This window comes from Myotis daubentonii, chromosome 4, assembly GCF_963259705.1.
Source record: "Myotis daubentonii chromosome 4, mMyoDau2.1, whole genome shotgun sequence".
NCBI classification, from domain to species: Eukaryota; Metazoa; Chordata; class Mammalia; order Chiroptera; family Vespertilionidae; genus Myotis; species Myotis daubentonii.
In genome coordinates, this window is record NC_081843.1 from 99,474,442 (window position 1) to 99,497,627 (window position 23,186).

General features: G+C 42.2%; 1 protein-coding gene across 1 annotated transcript in view; it reads right to left on the reverse strand.

Annotated features, from left to right (window-relative positions):
• Positions 1–22,808, reverse strand: part of BASP1 (brain abundant membrane attached signal protein 1) — a 47,218-nt gene extending 24,410 nt beyond the window's left edge. The window contains exon 1 of the mRNA XM_059694745.1: positions 22,591–22,808. The gene's annotated coding sequence lies outside the window, so the exon portion shown is untranslated. The remainder of the gene's footprint in view (positions 1–22,590) is intronic.
• Between the last annotated feature and the right edge of the window lie 378 nt (positions 22,809–23,186).

A 23,186-nucleotide genomic window follows, 5' to 3' on the forward strand; every position in this document is an offset into this window, starting at 1 on the left:
ATTTATGGGGATGGGAAGGTTCATAAAAACACACTTATTTAAAGATATAGCCTCCTCTCCCAGCTGCCCCCCCCCCATTATTTCTTTTTGAAGGAAAAAGGTGCTTGCCTTTTGTTTAACTAAGTTGTTTTTCCTAAAGTTCCAGTCCACAGGATATTAATAAGCTGAGCAAGTATGTACTATTACAAATAATGTTAGTCATTTTTTGCTATTTATAGATTTATAGGTTTTTAAACATCTTATTGATAGTCATAGAGACATAATAAATACTTATAATCTCTTAATTGCCCTTAAATTAAATTAGAAGTCCTGACTTGAGCATCTATTAAGAGACAAAGTTACCGCACTATAATTGTCAATGTCATAAAATTGTCCAAACCCATAGAATGTACAAGACCAAGAGTGAGTCCCAATGTAAACTATGGACTTGGGCGTTTATGTGTCAATGTGGGTTCCCACTCTGGTGGGGATGTTTGGGGCAGGGGCAGGGAAACTGTGCACCTGTGGGGCAGAGGGTGTATGGGAAATCACTGTCTTTTGGTCAGTTTTGCTGTGCACCCAAAACTACTTTTTGAAATCTATTAAAGAAAGAGAGAGAGAGAGCACCACAGAATCATTTTCACCCCCATACATTGCAGATGGGTGTATACTCAAGTTTCTCCTCTCTTGCTTTTCTGTTAGCTGAGTAATCAATCACATTTTAAAAAAAAAAAAAGAAAGAAACTACGATTACACGGTGGTTGGTAGTAATCACTAAAACTATGAATGGCGCCTCAAAGGATGCCTTCTTACTCTCGGGAGCAGCGTAGTGAGGTAGCGCCTTACTGCGATGTCAGTCCTTTCTGTCACTCAAGAAACCATGGAGTGTGAGCGATGAGGGAGGCCTTTTCTTCCAAGTAACCAACCACTTAAAAAGCAGCACACCTCAAATTTTGTGAGGAAATCACAGTATGGTTCAATATCTCTGTCAGGAGTCCCCTGATTTAATATTTTTAAAAAGCTTAAGTTTGAATCTCAGAAAACCCCAACTTTGCATGCTGTCTCCATGTAGTTTTGCAGCCTTGCCTGTCCCCAAATCCATCAGCTCCTGGTGGGTCAGTGGGTTAGAAGCCTTTGTTTTGTTTTGGTGAATGACCCACAGCCTGACACCCACGCAGTGGGGTCCAAGGGACAGGAGAAGACGGCGTCTGGGAGCCTGTGGCCCTCAGGAGCTCACAGGAAGAGCGATCGCTGTGCACGCTGGCTCTGCTCCAGTTCAGGAACTGATCCTATGAAAGCTTCAGAGTCTCATTCATTTCCAACAAACGCAGCTAATGCATGGCACTTATTTTTAAAAAGTCAAAGAAAAGTTACCCTAATTGGAAGCAATAAAGTAAGCTTTTTTATTAACTGGGAACAATTCAAACAAGTTAAGAGCATGGACTGTGGACCAAGAAGGGCTGTGTCACACTGGTTACGTGACCTGTTACTTATTTCTCTGTGCCAAAGCTTCCTCATTTGCATGATGGGGTAACAACTGTACCTACCGCATCAGCTTGCTGCATCTCAGAATGTTAATCTTTGTAAAGCTCAAGAACCCTGCTTAGTACAGGGTAAGCCTGTGTTCAGCAAATTAAATGGTGGGGTTTTTGTAATTTATAATTAAAAGAGATTACAAAATGCTGTGAAATGTCATTTTAAAAATAAATCTTTGCATAGTTTCACCTTCCCTGTAATGATGGTTTTATGTTTTCAACTTAGTTCAAAATAACAACCATCCAGGCTTTTTATTTAGTAGAGTCTTTGAAAACACATGTCTCTTCCCCCCCCCCACCCACCCCCATGCTTGTGTCCAAGACCTGACACTGAGAGCCACCATCAGGCGGTCAGTGTGTTGGCGGTGGGGCTGCTGTAGCACTGGAATGGAAAACACATGTCTCTTAACAGTTCCAACTACAGGACTATAGGTTGAAAAAGAAAAGGCAAATACCACTACCCTTACAGGGGTGGCATTTCCAAAGACCTGACAACTGGCGGTGGTTACCAGTAAAGAGGACTTTGAATAAGAACAAATTCACAGACTGGGGAGAAATCCGGGCGAGAAGAGTTTTGCTGCACTATTTGAAGCTTGTGTTTTCAACCACAAGAGGACATTATCAGATGCAGATACGCCACACATGTAAATTCCTAACTGGGTACCACTAGGATCAGCCTGATGTTGCAAGGCCCTGGGAAGAGCATGGAAGCTGTAACTAAGATCAATAACTTGGACTGTCTCAACTCATCTTGCAAGAAGGACACTGAGGCCCAGACCCCAGGGGGAGTTCAGGGTCAATGTTATCATCAAATATACAGCCTTCTGTTACCTGTACAGTAGTCCCCACTTATCCACGGTTTCACTTACCCACAGTCACTAGTGGTCTGAAAGTATTAAATGGAAAACTTCAGAAATAAACAATTCATAAGTTAGAAATTGTGCGCCATTCTGAGTAGCATAATAAAATCTCACTGTCCAGCTCAGCCCTACCCAAGACGTGAATCATCCCTTTGACCAGCATCTCCCCCACCCATTAGTCACTCAGTAGCCCTCAGGTTATCAGGTCAACCATCTGAGTATCGCAGTGCTTGCATTCAAGTAACCTTTACTTTACTTAATAATAGCCCAAAGCAAAGTGTAGTCATGCTGGCTGGCACTTCCGATCTGCCAAAGAGAAGTCATAAAGTGCTTCCTTAATGTGAAAAGGTATAGGTACTCTCTGAAGTTTCAGGCATCTTTTAGGGGTCTTGGAACATATCCCCTGGGAATGGGGAAGAAGGTGGGGATGACTACTGCACTAACGTTGACCTATTTTACTTGGACCTTGACTTTGGTGACTTCAAAAAATAGCTGACAAAGAAAAAACAAAGTGAATGAGGGGACTTTTCATATATGCCATGCCTTCTTTCAGAAAGAGCTAAATACGGTGTGTGCAATTTAATCAAGTTTGATGGATTATTCAAGGAGGGATAAAGATTTGTGTAGCTTTACTCCCCAACTCATTTATGTGTTATATTGAATGAGCCAGCTAAAGTGGTTTCTTAGAGGGCTAAAAGGAGCAAACATTAAATCAATACTCATTTTCTAGGCACTTACCAGGAGCTGGGCAGTCCTCAATTGAGTGGAAAGATACTTAAAAGCTTACAAAAGATAATCACATTTGAATAGAAAGCAGGAGATTAATAGCTTACCCTCAAAAAGAAATTTACACATATTCTTTGAAAAGTCATTGTCATATCTATATTTAAATACAATCCATAAGGAGTCCTATTTAAATAGTCATAGCATTCTACACTTCAGATATTGACCAGGAATTATGAACAGTTCATGGTGCTGGGCAGTAGGATGACAAATTGAAGATGGTGTAACGCAGGAAGAACAGGTGGCAGCAGATGAAGAAGAAAAGATGGGTCAAGTTCAGGTACTACAATGGCGGTGGCTACACTTTGGTACATTCAGGTGAGACTATTTGGGGGCCAGGCAAGCATTTTTACTCCAGGCTTCCACGGTTTCTATAGAAACCCTGACCTTAGAGTATCAAATGCTCAACACAGACTATTAAAGGTTTCTGCACACGGTTCTAAGGCTTGACATTAGTCTCCATTAACACTTAACTACATGTTTCATCAAATAAACATCAAATTAGTTCCAAGATAAACATCGGTAGGTGTGAGTTGAAAGGGAGAGCAGGGAGGCTCCAGCTTCTTCGGTTTCTTTGAAGTTTTATTTTGGTTTCAATAAAAACTCAGCTAGCCAGCTATGGAAAGTGAGTGGGTTGAAAATAGTGACCACTTTTACTGGACAAGAGACTGAGATGCTGGGGAGATCCGAATGAGCCTGGAATGACTGCAGGGAGAAAGTCCAGTGCTGTTCTGAAGAGGGCAATTTAAATGGAGAAGAAATAGAAAGGCACCTGGGCAATAGGATAGGTATCGTTCACAAAAACATTTCAAGTTCCAAACCAAAGAAAGTGTCTGTGGAAGTGTCAACACCCCAAGGAAAATGTGACAGTTAAAGACAAGAATCCCCAAATAAGCGCCTACATAATTAAATAGCCCCCCAGACACATCATGGTCCGTACCACTTTGGTGACACTATACTAGTAAGTAGCCTGACTTTAGAAAGCAACACCAGGGAACATGTAAGGTCCAGGGACAGGATCCTCATGTACACCCCTCACTTCCAGGGCTCCACGCCTGGAATGCCTGTAAGTCCATTCAACCACAGGCTGAGGCAGTCTTCCTTCTTCAGAATAAAAACCATACAAGTCACTAGTGTTAAGAACAGATGTTTTGTCTGTGTTCTCATGCCAACAGCAGTCCAGATGAGCTCGAGGAGAGTTCTTGATGTCCCTGTCAGACAGCCTGACATCTGTCTTCCTTACACCTCCATGAAGAATTCTTGGTTGTTTACCACAGCCTGGGCTGGAAGATTCCACTAACAAACTTTCAAGATATACAGAAAAATTCCAGCTTTTGAAAATTTCAGGGGAATTACACAGCAACACAAGCAGCTCCTTTGATACACAGAATTGTGCTGTATTACCATCAAGACTGCCTACTGAGAATTTTTTTGTAAGATATGGATCGAATTAAAAGTGTGTATTACTCACCACACTTGAACTACTCAACTTCTAGATATTGGGATCTATGAGAATTTGATAGAAATATTTAATTCCTATTATTAAAAATTTCTGTTTTTGTAAACATTGAATGAAAACTAAACTCTGAGGACATGCTCTCAATCATGAATCCCATATTCTCAACAGTGTTATGTACATAAAACTAAATAATAGCCCATTGAACTTAGAATATCTCACATTGCTTAGTCAAGTCAAAGAGGTGGATCTGACAGCAAAATAGAGAAAGAACAGGGGTAATGACCGATCCAAGTAGTTAATTTAATGACTATCTGCTGGTTAATACCTCTATCCCATGTTATCTACAGACTAACACTTGTCTCACTGTAATTACGGGTGTACTTGTTTGCTTTCACTGACCATAAGCTCCTTAAAAGGAAAGAAAACAGGTCTTGGCATCCATCTCCCAGCTCATTCAATAAACAAACACTAATTGTGTAATATCCTAATGTGGTTTGTATTTCCCCACATTGCATTTAACAGGGAAGCAAACCCCCACATTGTTTGCTCACTTGAACTGCTTTTAAAAAGCTTAGTCCTAGAAATATGCTTGCAAAAGCCACTGATCTTTAAATAAAGAATGAATTCATCGCAAAAGCAATACTTGTACCTTTTAACTATATAAAGTAATTATTTAGCTATGACTTCAAATGAATAAGTGTACATCACGAGTGTCCAACCCAATGATGAATTTATAGAGCAGAAGTAATGCCAGAATCTAAATATCTACACCAATCATGCCTTGGGCTTCCTTATTGCTGCCACAGCAACTTTTCTGATTATATCTTCCAATTTCGAAACCAAAATAATACCTTCGCCCTAGCAAGTCACAGCAGAGGGTTTAAAAATAATAATAAAGGAAAATATCCTCTAGTAAGTTGCTTGGAAATACACATCAAAAAGCATATCAGTCATCCAGTTATCCATTTGTGTCATAAATGGCTGCTCAACCATCGATACCATGTCATTCCAGCTAATTACATGTTCCAAGGACACGACCTACCACCTGAGCCAAGGCTTCAAAACAAAACATGAAGTTTGGGATGTGAGAGATCAGTGGTTAGGGAGGCTGAATAGTACATAAAATAAAAAATTGCCAAGAGCTATCCATCACTGTCCTTTCTATTCTACTTAAATCACACTGACTTGACCCCATGGAGTAGATGACCCACCCCTGTCCTGATGGCCAGCCCCTTTAGATCCCATGGAAGTGTCATTTTATATGTTGGGGGAGGGGCATCAGGGGAAGGAGGAGGAGCTAAAGGGGTCACAGCTGCAGACAATGCCGTCCATAAATTGATTTGATTTTAAAATGAGACCACTTTAGGTACTGATTTAACAATAAAAGTAGCAAGTGTTTATGGTACATATGATATGAGATTGTCTTATACCCCAACACAGCTCACAGATGGAGACAATAAAGACCCTGCAACCACCTCAACTATAACTAGTTTTAATATGTAAAAAAAATGCCTACTAAAATAAAACTTTTACAAATAAAGCATCAATATCTAGAAATGTTTTAGAATGGATCAATTATATGGCCAAATTAGATTTGCTTACTGAAACTCTGTGTTATTATTTAACTACAGGTTATTTTAGAAGCCAATTTCACATTATAGTAAAAAACTACATTTTTAAAAATTTAATAAGAATTCCATCAATAAGAACTGGCTTTAGAAAACTAGACACTGATCTGTGAAGGCCAGTAACGTCAACGGTGAGACAATGAAAGTTGAATACTGACCATCAAGAAGTACATGAGCCCTAGCCTGCTTGGCTCAGTGGGTAGAGCATCGGCCTGCGGACTAAAGGGTCCCGGGTTCAATTCTGGTCAAGGGCACGTACCTTGGTTGCAGGCTCCTCTCCAGCCTGGGCCCTGGTCAGGGCTCATGCAGGAGGCAACCAATCAACATGTCTCTCTCACATCAACGTTTCTATCTGTCTTTCCCTCTCTCTTCCACACTCCCTAAAAATCCATGGAAAAATATCCTCAGGTGAGGATTAACAACAACAAAAAATAAAAGTACATGAAAACATGGGGACAAGATGGGGAAGGGGGGGTGGCGCACTTGGATCAGAAATGTTGTTTTAGTTGTGTTCCTCCCCACCCAAAAACACTGCAATGTTTGTAAAAGGTTTATTGCAAGCTGGTTCCTGGATATGAAAATAAAGGACAACACTCGGTCACATGCATTATTTGTACAGCATGATGCCAAGGGTCACTATGAAAAACATGCCGTTCCGTACCTTCATCCCAATACCGGACCACAGGTTCTGTCTGGGAAACTGACATCCAAAGATGAACAAAGCCAGGTCCTGGCCTGCAGGAACTCACAATTTAGAGTAAGTGCCACAGTACAGAACCAGGACTAGATCCCTATTTATTTGGTTAGGTTTGTAACTGACTAATGCATACATTAGATTTCAAACCACATGCTCATCTGGGGGCGGAACACTCCCGACTTCACAAATGCTGTCATAAGACGCACTGGTCTGCAGAGGACCCATGGTGTTCCATGACTTGGAAGAGGGCTGAGGAATGTTAGGACAATGCGCCCAGCTTTCATTCCTTGTGGCTTACTTCCGGAAAGATTCCACAGTGCAATACTATTTGTTTCCCACAAATAATATACAATTCATTCTTCCTTTGAGACTCTACCTTGGGAGGAAGCTGAGATGCATGAGCCATTAGTACTAATTACTCATAATGTCTCCGGGATTTAGAACAATTACTACTAAGGTTATGGCCTGGAAACAGAATAATTACACTAATTGGAATTCATCAGCTATCCATCTTCATAGTAAGCACAACTGATGAGGTGAAATTTACTATCCATAAATGGAAAGCATCTAAACTTCCAAAGGTGATTTTCAAAAGACATGAGCCCTCCATGAATATAATGTACTGTAGGCAACCTTTGATACTGAACAAATGTGGAGAGCTTGGTATGTATCCGAACTGTTACAAAGCACTGTCATGGTCAACAAAACTAACAAATCTCTGCCTCCTGAGTCTTTTTATCTAGAGACGTTAAATAATCACATCAGTTTTGATAAATGCAAGGACAAAAAAAAAATGGCAAGTGCTATGAGAGGTGTGGGGACAGTCAGAAAAGGGATCTCTGAGAAAGTGACATTTAAGCTGTGGAGTACATGGACAGTGGGAAAAAGAATATTCCAGGCAGAAGGAATAGTAGGAAAGACCTTAGAGCATTGTGCAGGTGGAGAAGAGAAGGTGGGTGAGAATGAAAGGGGGTGCAAGAGGGAAACAGGAGGTGAACATGCAGATCAGTGAAGGATTTTATTATTTTATTCTAAGGGTAACAGAACGTCATAATATAAAGCAGTGGTTCTCAACCTTCCTAATGCCGCAACCCTTTAATACAGTTCCTCAGGTTGTGGTGACCCCCAATTCCATTGTTACAAATTGAACATAATTAAAGCATAGTGATTAATCACAAAAACAATATGTAATTTATATGTGTTTTCCGATGGTCTTAGGCGACCCCTGTGAAAGGGTCGTTCGACCCCCAAAGGGGTCGAGACCCACAGGTTGAGAACCGCTGATATTAAAGTCTTAGGCACGGGACTGTCAGGCTTAGATTTAGGCGAGTATTGGGCAGTAATCAAGGACAGGAATAGAGGCTTTGACAAGATTCACGGCTTAAAGTAGTGGGTGAAGGGGAGCAAAGTCCACCACCCCAAAGTGCCTCTTTAGGGTACTGGTGATTTTATGCTGGTTAATTTTAAGAAACAGTAGGTCTGGGAGAAGCTCTAAAAGTCAAGTAGAAGTTATCCTTTATAAAAGGGCCTTTTTGCAGAAATCTCCATTTGTAAGCGTGTTTCCCTCATTGTATCAGGAAGGTATCTAAATCCCTAGAAACTGTTATCAATCAAAAAGGCATAGACTTAAATCTGAATAACAATTTTGCCCTTGTAACTGGTGCTTTTTCTGGTGACTTCCCATAACTCACTCTCTACACCCAGCATCTTCTTTTGACTTAGTTGAAGGTAGTATACTGCCGGAAGCCGGTCCATCCTTGCTGCCTGACACAGTCGCTGCAGGAAAGAAACATCTGCACAGCATATGTTTCAAGGGACCTGGCGTATATAGCATACTGTTCTTAATATGTTTGCTCCCCTTAGCACTGTGTGTTTTAACCAAGGTCACCTCTCCAAGAAAGGTTGTTTCCCCAGGTAGGAATTTTTCCCTGAAGTCAGGGAGGGGATGCCTCTCCTAGAAAGGTTGTTTCCCCAGGTAGGAATTTTTCCCTGAAGTCAGGGAGGGGATGAAACTCCTTAACTAAGTGCCAGGCGAGTAGTTAATCACTACAAACAATCATGCTTAAGCTACATAATCTTTACTCCCTGGAATGGAGATAAGAAACACCCTAACCTTTGTAATAGAAATTGACAGGATTAAAATCAACTGGTATAAATACGGATGTAACAAGACAATAAACAGCAGAGCCTCTCTGGAGATCAAGACCAGAACTTGGCTGGAGATCCTGGCTAGGCTGCTGATCAACTGAACGCTGTCTCCGTGTCATTCCTTCTTCGCCGACTCCGTCCACACCTTTGGGGACCCCTGGACCTGCTGGGGCTGGACCCCGGCAGTATACCTGTTATTAAAATTGAATTTTAATCTGACTCAACTTGATTAGATGAGCCAGAAGAACCTTGAAAGGTGTAGGAAAAATTTTCCTCTCCAACAAGGGAAATGGACATATGTGTGAAATAATTATAAAATAGATTTGATAGACCTTTGTTACCAGGAAGAACCCTTCTTTCTGGAATAAATGGAAGAAAGTGCTATTAACCAAGACAGTGAGCACTGAAAGTAGACTGTGGGCATTGGCTTGAAAATAAAGGCCATATAAATTAAAGAGCAAAAATAAGATATTCTACAGTAACTCACATGTTTCATGCAGAAAATTTGACGGTGAAAATTTTTATGAAAGATATTGAACAGTATCAACTTGCCATTATTTTTAGGGCCAGTGGTTTATCTGGTCTAGTAAAATTGAATTGTTAGATTTAATTAGACTGTGGAATAATGAAGCAATATTTTTATTGTCATAGTTAACACAATGTGACACAATCTGAAATTTGAAACAGAAAGCAATAATTGCATCATTTGAGAGGGCAACCCTTGAAAGTTGTAAATTGCTTTTTTTTTTAAAGGGCCTCTCAAAAGAATTCAGTGTGGACATACCCACATCCGCATTTGTTGAGAATGCCCCTCAAAGAATCCCTTAAGTATCACTATTTGTTTTATTGCCTGGAAAGACCCCAAAATTCATTAGCCTTGACTTTTATGTCATCCAAGACCCCTGACACATGTGATTCCTGAAACACCTTCCTTCCCAATACTTAGTGTCCCGCTGTATAGAAACCTAGGCCTTCACCCATTCCTCCCACATGTGCTTCTGTGAAAGCGTCAGTCTTCTAATGTCTTCAAGTCTCCATCCAGTAATACTTGCCCCCTAGTAACATTCTGTATGGCGAATCCCTACCAATAAGCATGGATGCTAGAATAGAATTTTAAGCAGGCCTGCACATGTGGTCAATTCTTCCATTATTGAATGGGAGATTTTAAAGTGGGCTTTCTCAGAATAAGTCTATTTACTCAACACTAGCTGGTTCTTTACTCTGGATGTACTAAGTCAATCCTTCTCTCTTCCTTTATGCACTCTCTTGTAAAATTCAGCCATATAAAAAAAAACCTAATGAAAAAGCTTTTAGGCAGAGGAAAAGCGTAATATACTATATAGCACTAGAGTGAAAAACAGGTTTCACTATGTTAGTGCCTATTGATCGGCGGTAGCTACCAAAAGCACTGTGTTGAGAAGGACCCTCAGGCTTCCTCCATGTACCCATGTCCATCATGAGTACAACAGAGGGCATGATGCCTGCACACACGCTTTGCACCTCTGGGGGAGACTGGAGCCACAGAAACATGGCTTTGAATCCCACGCCAGGCTCTAGCTCTTCTAGCAATGTGAACCTTAGCGAAATTAACCTCTCCACCTCTAATGTGTCAGATGGGGTCACCTATGCTCGCCCCACCTGGATTCATGAGCATTAACCCAGGGACTCAAGGGTTGGGATTTCCCCCACTTCCTTCATGAAGCAGCACTTTGCCCAGAAGCTTGAAATTGTTCTTCTGTGTAAAATACCTTCCTTGGCATAAAACATAAATTGTGATGAGCTGAGTGGTATCCCCCCAAAATTCCTCTGTGGAAGCCCTAAATTCCAGCATCTCAACATGTGCCTGTATTTGGAGAGATGGCCTCAAAAGAGATGATTAAGTTAAAATGAGGCCATGAGGGGAAACCTTTCATCCAATAGCATGGTGTCATTATTAAAAAGAGATTAGGACACACTGGAAGAGACACCAGGGATGTGAGTGCACAGATGAAAGATCGTGAGAACAGAGCAAGCCGTAGGCCATCTGCAAGCCAAAGGGAGAACCCCAATGAAATCACACTGTCAACAGGTTGATTTGGGGTTTCTAGCCTCCATAACGGTGAGAAGATCAATTTCTGTCAAGTAGGCCACCCTGGCGGGGGTATCTGTAATGGCAGCACCAACAGACTACCAGGGGAACAAAGCACCAGTGTCTTCCACCAACTCTATTACTGCATATGCATCTGGACCCTCTCCTATCCATTCGCTTCCTCCTCTTGCCGGGCTATGTTCTTTTCACCCTGGGAACACAGGAAGGGAGCCCTGGGGCTCAGAAACAAGAGGTAATGTGGACTGCTGACCTAGAATAATGTAGTTTTGCTTCCTGTATTGTACTTACCAGAAACCCTGCCCACACAAGGGGAATACAGACACTCCTGGGAACAGAAAGGAATGGTGTTCCCCTCTCTCCATCCAAACACAGGGCTGCAAAATTACCATGCTGAACTTCCCTCAAGCATGGCCATTTCCTCCTTTCAGGGGGTTTTTAAAAAACCTCAGTATTGAATAAGAAATTCTGTTGCTCACAGGTGCCCCTCCCTCTCTCAAGGCTGCACTGTTTAATTAGGTAGGGAGGTAGTTAAATGTGTTATCAGAATCCCATTTAAATGGAAATACGTCCTGGCCAATTAAACCTCACACTAACCAGTGCATGCATATTAGTGCTCTAAAACATTTGTTCTAGCAGTTAGATATTTTCTCTACCAGGTAAACTACGCAAACAATTGCCAACGTGTCAGGGCCTGCTGGTTTGCCACGCAGCGTGCTGCTCATGTTAAACACCCTAAGAGTTTGGGTGTCATCTTGCCTTTTAGATAAATCTCCTCCAGTTCACACCCTCTTCCAACAGGATCATGCCCAGCTCAAATTTAGTTTGAGTTTTTTCACTCCCCTGGGAAACAGCAGTAACATTTCTTGCAGTCTGACATCATCCTGGACTTCCTTGCCCTTTAGCTGAAATTCTTGGCTCCCACTACAGAAGTGATAACGGATCCTCCTTTGGTCATCCGCCCAGCCAAGGGGGATCAATACAAGATCGAGACCTGCAAGTAGTGTCTCTTGGTCCGAAGAAGGCAAGTGAAAAGGGTAAGTAAGCATGAGTGCATTTGTCCTGATTTGCCAACTGTTCCCTCTAACCACCACTTCTCCCCTGAATGTTCTAATATTTGTTGCTGGGAGCAAGGATACAGTAATTTAAAAAAAAAAAAAAAGTGTTAGTATTGACAACATTAAAATTTAAAGTAAAGCGATATTTTTTAAGTAGGAAGGGCTAATTAACATTGTTATTTGGATGAGAGGAAGAGATGTGGAGACTGCTGAAAATTCATTTTTTTTGTTGAATTCATTTTTTATTACATTCTCTACATTCAGAGTTAGTAGCCAATTAAACATATTACTACAATGCTTTTCCCACTGAGAGTGCATTGCATTGAAAACTACAACTCTTACCTTAGTGAAATCTTGTGCTGTAATTCCATCGTATAGTTAACTCCTCTCTGCATTGTGGCCAGTGGCAGTCTCCTAAGACAACCACCTACCCAGGAAACCTTAGTACAGCTGAAATCAACGCTAATCTCTCTGGATGGTGGAAACAAAACCAGTTTGAATAGAAAGGGTAGAGGTGAAGAAGGTGAGCTACTAATGTTTGTCTCTTACACCAATGAAACCTTCAGTGAGACTTTATTAGTCAACCAGTGGACTGGATTTGGGAGAAGAGTAACATTCAGGTGTGAGTCACACGAAGAAACACACACCTGGGAAACCATTCTCCATCTTGTCTTGACAACCTTTTCAAGAACATTGGGACAAACACTTGTTGCTATTTGTCTGAAAATCAACACTGAAATTTCTGGAACCTGGTTTCTGAAGTCCAGTTGGGTGAGGTCTCAACAAAAGATCTCCAGGACTACTGAGGAAATGCTCTTGCCACAATAAACCTCCTGTCAACAGGGTGGTATCCACCAAGGTTGGGTTACCACAAGAAGACCCAGGAACTACTTGTAACTTCCAATTGTTAACTAAGATCCTTTCTTTTTTCCTCCGGAAAATGAGTCATTCAGAAAAGATTCCAGAACACCTTGTTTAACCAAAACAATGTACCTGGTAAATAAATGCCCTAGCAGTCACATAACCTTACTCTACCTTCTTACCTTCTTGATGAAATGCAGAAAAAAGGGAGAAAATCACTTCAAATCTCCCCACCTGGAAATCACTGATTTCTCTAGATTTTCCTTTTCCCCGACCATCTTAAATATGCCCAAGGCTAATATAGGAGCTCTTTATCCTCTGTTGAAACAGCTGAGAACATTTTGTAAAGGTCAAAGACAGCAAATATTCCTACAGCCCCTACTGTTTGCAAGATAAGCTCAGAAAAGCTTAAGACAGTGTTCTGTGAAGACCCAACAATTCTAAGGAGAACTTTTTCTATATATCATGAAGAAATAGGAGTGTTCTGACAGTTACTAAATGGTTGCTATTGTTTTCCCTTTTAATATACTACTTCCACAATTAGATTTTGTTACTATTTGATTTGGCTATTACATTAACCTAGGTAGTAATGGTGTTTTGAATGGCTGTCAATGGGTAAATGATGTGGGTCTTTTCAAAATCACTTTGCAAGCAATTCAGGAAACTTGTAATGTAGAAAGCTCAACCAGGAAAAACTATTCTCTAGCATCTATTCTTCAGAGACTTAAAAAAGAGGTTTTAATTTGATCTTATTTTAGGAATACATCTTTTTCTGAACCTGCAAAATTATAACTTAAAACATTATAAAAACTGTGAGGTTATCAAATTCATCAAATCTTATTCTCTTTTGAGTTGTCTAATGATGATATTTAAAAATATGAATTAAACTTGTGTCGTATCTAAACTTCACTATCAGTTTCACCAAATACAAATGTAAACACTTAACATTGCTAACATCAGTTTCAAACATCTAAACAATAATTTGCAAAATGTTTTAATGTGTACCTCAGTTCCATATTTTAATGACTACTTCAGAAACTTAGAGCCCTTTAAATCCTCTAAATCAGCCCAAATACTATAAATGATCATTCCAAAGAAAAAAAGATTAAACCTCCTGTATTATGCAGCTTTCAAACCAAGAAGCCAGATAGCACTGGTAATCAGCATAAAAGCTCATGTCCACCCATCACCTCCCACAGCGCAGCATGGTGGATTTCCCAAGAGTTCCCCGGAGCATGTCTAGGGCCCGAAGTTTGATGATCCCACTTGCTCTGTAGTCCCCTAGTTAGTCTAAAACCAACTGGCTTATTTTCAAACATGCAACCTCCCTCCACAGCTCCCAACCTTGGACCACTATTACCTTTAAGTGGAAAACAAAAGATATGGCACGAAGATTTCATTGTATGAGCCAAGTTCTGTAATACATGCCATGAATTCTTTGGCATATGAAGGAAGTCACGGGCCTATTCTGTAAGAAGCACAGGTCAGTTGAGAAGAAAGATGGTGCGTAGATAAAGCGCAGGTGGGCACTGGAGACAGGGGGCACAGCGATGTATCAAAAAGCAGTTCTTTCTGCGGGGGGAGGGCTGCAGCAGAGAGACACATAGACTTAAGTTTGGATTTTCAAAAAAGTGGGAGGAATGCTTTTTTTATGTGGCAGACAGTGAGTAAGAGGTTGACTCAAATTGAAAGGGAGGGACAGTAGGAGCGCGGCTTTATTGGGAAATAACCTGGGCGTCCACTCAGCCACTAAGCAGCTCACGGGACCTTGAGTAAGCCACTACCTCTCCTAAGGGCCTTTTAAGTTCCAAAATGAGTGTTTTAGTCATGAGTTTTCAAACCTTTTGTTATGATGACATGAGTATTTACAAAGGACTTCTGTTGTGTTAGGATTGTACTGAAAACAGCCACCGAGTTTCTGCAAATGAATCCTGCACGCACGGAGGCAGAATGAAAACCAGTGAACCAACTTAGGGCTTGGTTTATTTCTAATCAGGCAACTCGACTACATAGCTGGGAGAGGGTTGACTGGCATCCGATTGGTATCTCAAAGTTAGAATTACAGGCATTTGAGTGGTGGCCTCCACCTATGAGGTGTAATGGGAAAAGTGAAGGGAGTCAGGCAAATGCACGGCATTCACCCCCAGTCTTTATTAGGAGCAGCCATCATCATCAGACTCAAAAAGGTCTGACTTAAGGATATTAGCCTGTGTTCACTGTGACAAGAGCACATCTAATCTATAAGTGACTTAATGTATCTACTGATCAAATATTTACTCCGCCCTGCATCTTTTCTATAATACATAATTATTCATTGAAGAACTTAGCACAACTCTCTGTAAATAACATTGACGATGTTAATACATTAGCAGGCTGTCCATATTAACATAAGGTAAAATGGCCAAGGCTTATGGGAGCCCAATATAGCATTCTGGAGAGGAATGGGGCCATCAGACAAAGATTTGAATTCTATCTCTTTCTATTAGCTCTAGAATATTATGAACATTATTTAACCCTTATGGATGAAAAACTGACCTTTGCTTCTTACAGTATTTCTCAAAAAGGGGGCCACATACTAATCCTGATAAGCTCAGGGGTGGCCTGCATGGGATAAAATTCAAAGAGAGCATATGATATACAATAAACAGCCAACAAATGTTCAATTTCATCCCTTAATTCTCCAGATTTTTAAAAAACAAACTCATAGATAGAGGAAGTTTTAAAAAAGATACAACCACCATGTCCAAAACCTATTTCTACAGTGAACACCTGACAGATAAGTAAAATGTCATTTCCCTCCCAAATCCATAAGATTCAAAACATGTTTAAACAAACTATTAAAAATGATTTAATCAAAATAAGAATGACTTCACCTTCCCTCAACAGCATAAGCCAGTGTCCAGAAGGCCAAAAACAAGCCACGTGGACAGATCCCTGAGGTAAATGCCTGAAAGGTTGGAACTTACTGGAAGAGGATGGATCAGCCCCAAATATCTGAAATTCCAAAGAAACAGGTTTGTTTGTTTTTAAGAGGCCATAGTGACCAAAGTCTCCATGTAGATATTTACTTGCAAAGATTTTGTCAACAGGTGACAACATCTTTACATTCCGACCTAATACAGTTTCGCTCCTAGAATGGAGATAGTGGGGATGTGGGAAAGTGGAAGGGTATATACCATGTGCATCCTTAGAATTTTAAATATATAAATTGGTTTATATCAATCTTAATACTAATGACTACGACTCTCCTTTCAAATGCCAATTAATGCGCCTTGAATCAAGACACAACAAAAACCAGTACTTTGAGGAATTCCCTAACATCATCCAGTGATCCTTTCTCTGAGCTCTCTCAAGTTCCAAGGACTTTCACTTCTTTTCTTTCTTCATTTTAATGCCAATTCAGTGTGGAGGCTAGGGTTGTATTAACCTACCCACTTTGAAACTAGGACAAGTGTCCTGGCCATATATCCAAGGTATCATAGGACTTGACTATGCGGCCAGGATTATCCTCAACCTCAGACTTTAATGTCCTACCATCTACTCTCTTCAAGGCACCACCATGGCCTGTCTGGCAACAGGACCTCAGAAACAAGCCTATGGTCAGCTACAGAGGTGGAGGATGAAGCAAAGTAAGCTGGGCTTCTCCCCACTTTGTGGTGAATGTGCTAAATAAGATGCACTGAATAGGTGTGAGGCACTGTCCTAAAGTGTTTGAGGATTTCACTTAATCCTTAACAACAACTCCATATTGTAAACCTCGTTTAACAGGTGGGGATTGAGGCAGAGAAGCTAAGCAATTGGCCAAAATTCACACAAACAGAAAATGGCTGAGACAAGATATTTAACCCAATGAATCTGGCTCCAGAGTACAACTCCACACACTTCACCCTCCAGCCCATGCTTTCTAGATATCATACTCCCTTCACAATGTACAAATAATAGCTGAAATACACCTTTCAGAGAGACATCCAAAAAACAAACAAATGAATCCTTCCTCATCCAAAATGAACAATCACCACAACAAAATCAATTCAACAAAGTTCAAACAATGTTTAAGTGTTAATGTGGAAATACTGTGTAAACGCTTTGCTTCCCCACTGAACACCATTTTCCTATATTATCTCGAAGTGTTTCCTTATGCCCTGTGTCCCTGTGGTGCTAGCAGATGGTTTCTATTTCTCAATATCTAAAGCTTTCAGGAATTTATTCCTAGACTATGAAGCCTGCTCAATCACAACCTCCCCTCACTGATGGACTTGACTTGGCCAGAAATCTCTGCTTTCCCTGTGTTTGTTCAAAAAAAAAAAAAAAAAAAATCGAATGCCTTTGGAAAGCCTGGTTTTTTAATGTCATTTAAATCCTTAGGGTTCAGAAGAAAAACACCCTTTGAGACTCTCTTAGCATCCTTCTTTCACCCCATTTCTGATCCCCAGAGGAAAAAGAGAATGCTGTTTAATCAGTCATTTTTGGGCTTGTGTCTCCTGAAAATCACAACTTAACCATATCCTGGTAAGAATTTGGCTCTATGGTTGTATTTTACTCTTGATAAAGTTCACTGAACAAGTTTTCTCACGTGACACTTACCTAGGTCTGGCTTATCAGCTGTGGAGGAAATGGCATTTAACAGAATGGCATTTCCTTTGGCAGGCAGGGAATTTCCGTGGTTTTAAGACTATCTCTATATTTTCTCAAAAGAACTCAAATGCCATCTCTTGAGTTAATAAGCAGCCATGGGGAATTCAATGGGAGTGGTCATCCTGTCTCCATTCAACCCACTTTCAGCAAACTCCCATGCATTGTCTCAGAATTTCAAATATGTACATCCATAAGGCCAGAAATTCTGGATTAGGAAATATTAGCATCTATGAGAATGAGATATCCTATTTCTGACTGAATGCACCCATAGCCCTCAGGTCTTGATTAATCAGCATGAAACAAAAACACAGCTCAATATACAGACATTAGTTAGTGATGTCAATCACACAAAGTATGTTGAAATGTAGACTGAGAAGTCCAGGGGCACCTAAGAGCCAGCTATTGTATTTATGCACTTTTTACGCATATATGTGTGGTCCTTAGTACAGCCTGAAAATAGGAATTATTATCCTAGTTTTAAAACAGAAGAAAGTAAAATCCAGAGAGGCTTGAAGTATTTTGCCCAAAGTGGCCCAGCCAGTAATTAGAGATTTTTTTAAAACCAAGTTGCTTTCCACTATTCCCTAGGAAAACTAAGTAAGTAAGTAAATACATGAAAAAATAAATATTTCCCCAAAACACATCAAGAGTGTACTCTTTTTTAACATCCTATTAGCAACTTCAAAGTCATTTATTTATATTAATCCACAATCACTAAGCCAGGGAGTAAAGTTCATGTTGCATTAGATTATCTCAAGTCTTAAGAGACAATAAATTATAAAGATTCAGTAAGTTGAGAAAACTTGATAAAATGAAGAAGACTCCACATCATCTCCCTGTGTCTATACGTGTAAGTTGTTTTACCTGGTTTCCAGGTTACCAGCTAAGACTATCATTAAGAAGATGTTAATCTTCTGATAAAGGAGGTGCAACAATGAGAAGATAAAAACACATAAGAAAAACAAAAGCCTAAGCAAACCAAAGCATGTCTTGCAACGAAATCTGACACCAAAGGCAAATGCTTTTAGCAAATAATAACTGACAGGCCTTTTGGGGACATTTTCCAAACAAAAATGTACAAGAGATCACAAAAATAAGACAAAACAATTTTTATAAATCCTTTATTTAGAAGGCATTGTTTATTACAGTTTTTAAAATTCAGTAGGATTTAATATGAGTTTTTAAGCCTCTAAATGAACACCTTCATTTTAAATGTTCAATGAAACCCATTTGTTTTAGGGGTACGCTGGTAGAAATTGGAAATGAGCGTGTTAGTAGACTAGCTAGTCTTGCTCCCTTTTACATACATATTTAAAAAGAAAATTATTTTCCAAAGAGATATATGAAGCACTATAAAATAATATTCTAAACCAACTGTTTTAATTTTATATCATTAATAAGATTTTTTTATTTTTTATATATATATATATATATATATATATATATATATATATATATATATATATATCTGGCACCTTAATTGCTTTAAAAATGGTTTTGGGGTTTGCAATTTTTTTTATAAAACTACAATGAAAATCAAAGACATCTATTTTACAGTGATCAAGTCTCACCAAAATGTAAGTTTTTCATACTCCACTTATTTTGACCACAGAAGGAAAATAGTTTTAAATTGTTCTTAATGTGAATTAAACACACACACACACACACACACACACACACACACACACACACACGAAACAGGGACTGAATCCCTTTGAGCTGAGCGCGTCCATTGGACCGTTTCATTTGAGTGATCTGGGGAGAGAACGGGCTCTCTTCCACGGGCCACAATGAAAGCATGAGCACTAGTTACAGAGAAAAATGCCGCTGTCCATATAGTCACTATTGGTGAATTTTTGTCAAAAGGCCCAATTAGCTCCTTTCTCCACCTGCTAAGGCTTGGCAAAAATCAAGCTAGCTACAAAGTAAGACAACTGATCTTTTTAAAAAATTCTATTTTAAAATTATTTTGCTCAAAAAACTAAGACTCATTGAACTTGGGTTTTATTGGTATATACTTGCTATTGAATTTGGTCTATATTTCAACTCACCTCTCCCTTAAAAACACAACCAACAGGAAAGAATAAAATAAGAGAGAAAATGTACAGATGGCCATCTAAATCATAATCAATCATTCAATACTAAGGAATAGAGCGGGTACCAGGTAGCTAAACTACCAAATATAGGCTCTTTTACATAAGGTCCAAGTTTTTATTAGAAGGAACAAAAGAGGTGATTTCCATTTTCCTGCCACGTGTTGTCTCATCAGGGTGTGCTGAAGTATGAAATTCCTATAAGTATATTTATCTGCAAAAATATACTTAGCACTATTTTATTATACACAATGTCTCCTTTTGGATGGTAAACAAAGTAGCCCAAAGAGAAATCTAAAATGTCATAACCTGGATAATTCATATTGGAGAGAAAATCAGCCAAAGGTATATGTATTATGGCTTCTGTTAAATATTGCTGGAGGAGGAGAAGGAGGAGGAGGAGGAGGGGGAGGAGGAGGAGGAGGAGGAGGAGGAGGTGGAGGAGGAGGAGGAGGAGGAGGAGGAGGAGGAGGAGGAGGAGGAGGAAGGAAGGAAGGAAGGAAGGAAGGAAGGAAGGAAGGAAGGAAGGAAGGAAGGAAAGGAAGGAAGGAAGGAAGGAAGGAAGGAAGGAAGGAAGGAAGGAAGAAAGAAAGAAAGAAAGAAAGAAAGAAAGAAAGAAAGAAAGAAAGAAAGAAAGAAAGAAAGAAAGTCCCTTCTTCCTCCCCAAGAGTGGATTTCCATCTCTGAGGGGTTTGCCTTTGGGGATTCCTACTGAAACAATGAGGTAGGAAGCAAGAGAAAAATAAAAGGGTTAGGATCCTGACAACCATTTTCTCTGCTCTGGGTTTTGCAGGCCATCTTGTTCCTATAAAAGCCAGGATGTCTCAGTTTTTCCCAACTAGGGAGGAATTAATGTCCCTTAATCAAACGACCAGCAGCAAAAAAAAAAAAAAAAAAAAAAAAGTCAGACAATTAACTGATGCAAATTCAGAGTGACCATTACTGCAGTGCTATGTTATAGGAAAAAGAACAATGGTCAGTACTAGAAAGTAAAATAATAGCGTTCTATTTTTAAAAACTTTAATCCACACATTTGCTCTCATTATAAAAGCTAATCGTATTTTTGGTCATTTTAAATCACTAAGAAAGAAGAGAGATAGCCTGATAAAGAAACCTACACACGGGGGTAGGGGTGGAGGGGAGACTGTCATTTTTACCCAAGGGTGTCATGCAACATTTAGGGCAAACGCCTTTGTTCCTCCACCTCGTAAGGGAGTGGGTGGGTGGGTGGGTGATGGAGAGATCAGACGCGGCTGCCCGGGCCCTCCACACCCAGCTCTCCCGCGCATGCGCGAGGCCAAGACAAAGGAATAGGTAATTACAGTCCGGATTCATTCATTTTGCCCGCAGCACTGGGGATCTGTTGGCCCCGGCTGTAATCCCCAGGGAAAGGGGCTGAGGGTGTTGGTCCACACCCCTGTGGCAGGAAGACCACCTTGACGCTGCCAGTGTTTGATTGTAACCTGCCGCGTACGTGCTACTGGCCTCGCGGGAGACCGAGGTGTGTCAACCCCGTTCAAGGTACTAAAAATGCGCCCATGTGCGCTGTGCTCATTTCAGCAGGATGGAAAGTACGCAAGCAAGGGCTGTCCACGGAGTCTGTCTCAAGGCGGAAATCTCTCTGGGGAAGCAGCTCAGGAGCCGAGCCAAGCATTCGATGAATATTCATGAAAAGAATGCGGTTGGTTGGTAGCCGCACGTAGTGGGTGCTATCCGATCCAGGGATTCTGCAATTTACATTTTTCGCGGGTGGGGGTGGGGGGGTGGGGAGGATGGAACAGGAACCGGGCGTCGGGTTTCAGGGTTCGTGCTTGAGGCAAAACCTGCTAAACCCCAAATCTGTGCTCACAGAGGGGCTGGGCCCCTTAGGGGCCAAGCTCGGTCAGGTTCAAGCTCACACCCTCCGGGCCGGGGCCGCGAGTAAAGGCACCCGGTGCCTTCTCTGAACCGAAGACTCCAAAAAATTAAATGCTCAGAGGGGCCCACGGGTTAGCGGGAAAGCAATTCAGCCCCGTCCGAGCCTGGGGCTTTGATCCACTCAGATGTACTTCTGGAGGCACGTTGTCCTGTGACCCTCGCATTTCTTGGCCACTCGGAGCCAAGACTCAGGAGTCCCACTGGCCAAGGAAACCCATTTGATAAAACCCAAAGCCACCTCCTTCCTCCGATCAGACCAGATTCCCCATGTTCGCTCCCCGCTCACTCCCGCCCCACCCCACCCCCACCCTCCATCTTTCACTGCTGCGCCCCTCGCACCAGGGCTTTCTTCCCGCGGTGGAAGGTTCCGATGACAGAGACGCTCCCTTCAGCCCCACAAAACCGGCTCTTTGGGACTCCGTGCGCTCAAAGGGTTTCGTTCATCCGGCATTTTTTTCAATTAGCAGCTTCTCTCCCGCTACCCACCATCCCCAGCCCCAACTCCGTTTATCAGGCTCGCCATCTCCCTCCCACCCCCCCACCCCCCATCCCCTCCACCAAGCGAGTGGCTGAAGCCTCACCTGGGAGGGGGGCGGCGGGGGTTCACCCCAGATCCCCGAAGTGCGATGGAGCCCTCGTGGAGGGACCCCGTGCCCGTGGAGGGACCCCGAACCCGGCCCTGCCCGTCCACCACCCACCCACCCACCCCAGCTGCAGCGCGGAGCGGGGAGGACGGGCCCGGGAGCCGGGCGTGGTGCCGTAGGGGAAACGGAGACCCCGGGGTTGCCGGCCCCTTGGGTCTTCCGTGGCGGTGGCGACGGGGCCAGGGCCACCCTGACGCGCCTCCTTACCGGCTCTGGGTGCCTGTGCCGCCCCTGGATGAACGCGGTGGCGCCGAGGGGCCCGGGTTGCTGGCGTCGTCCGGCCGGGTGGCTGGCCGCTGGCGGAGGCTCTCTCTCCCGCTGGACGGCGGAGTCCGAAGCGAGGAGCCAGTTGGAGCGCTGCCGCCGCCGCCGTCGCCGCTGCCGCTACTGCCGCCGCTGCTGCAGCCACTGCATTTCTTGCGCTCGCGCTCCCCCTCCCCTTCCTGCCCAGCGCCCTCCCCCGCCGCGTCCGCCAGCCCAGCCTCCCTCTCCGGCTACCCCGCCCGCCTCCCTCCCCCTTCCCCTCCGGCTCGGTGCCCCGCCCGCCTCCCCTCAACTCCCCTCCACTTCTGTGCGCTCCCGAAGTCCCCTCCCCTCACCCTAGCCCCTAATCCATCCCATCCCGCTGGTCCCCCCTTTCCCCTCCTCTCCATCCCTGTACCCCTCCTGCTTTTCTGGATCTGCCTTCTATCTGGGTCTCCCACTCCCTCCCACCACTCTCCATTCTGGGGCCCACCGCCCGGTGCCTCCCCTCCCCCGCTGCGCTGGGCTGCCCGTGGGTGGGTGGGTCTCTCTCTCTCTCT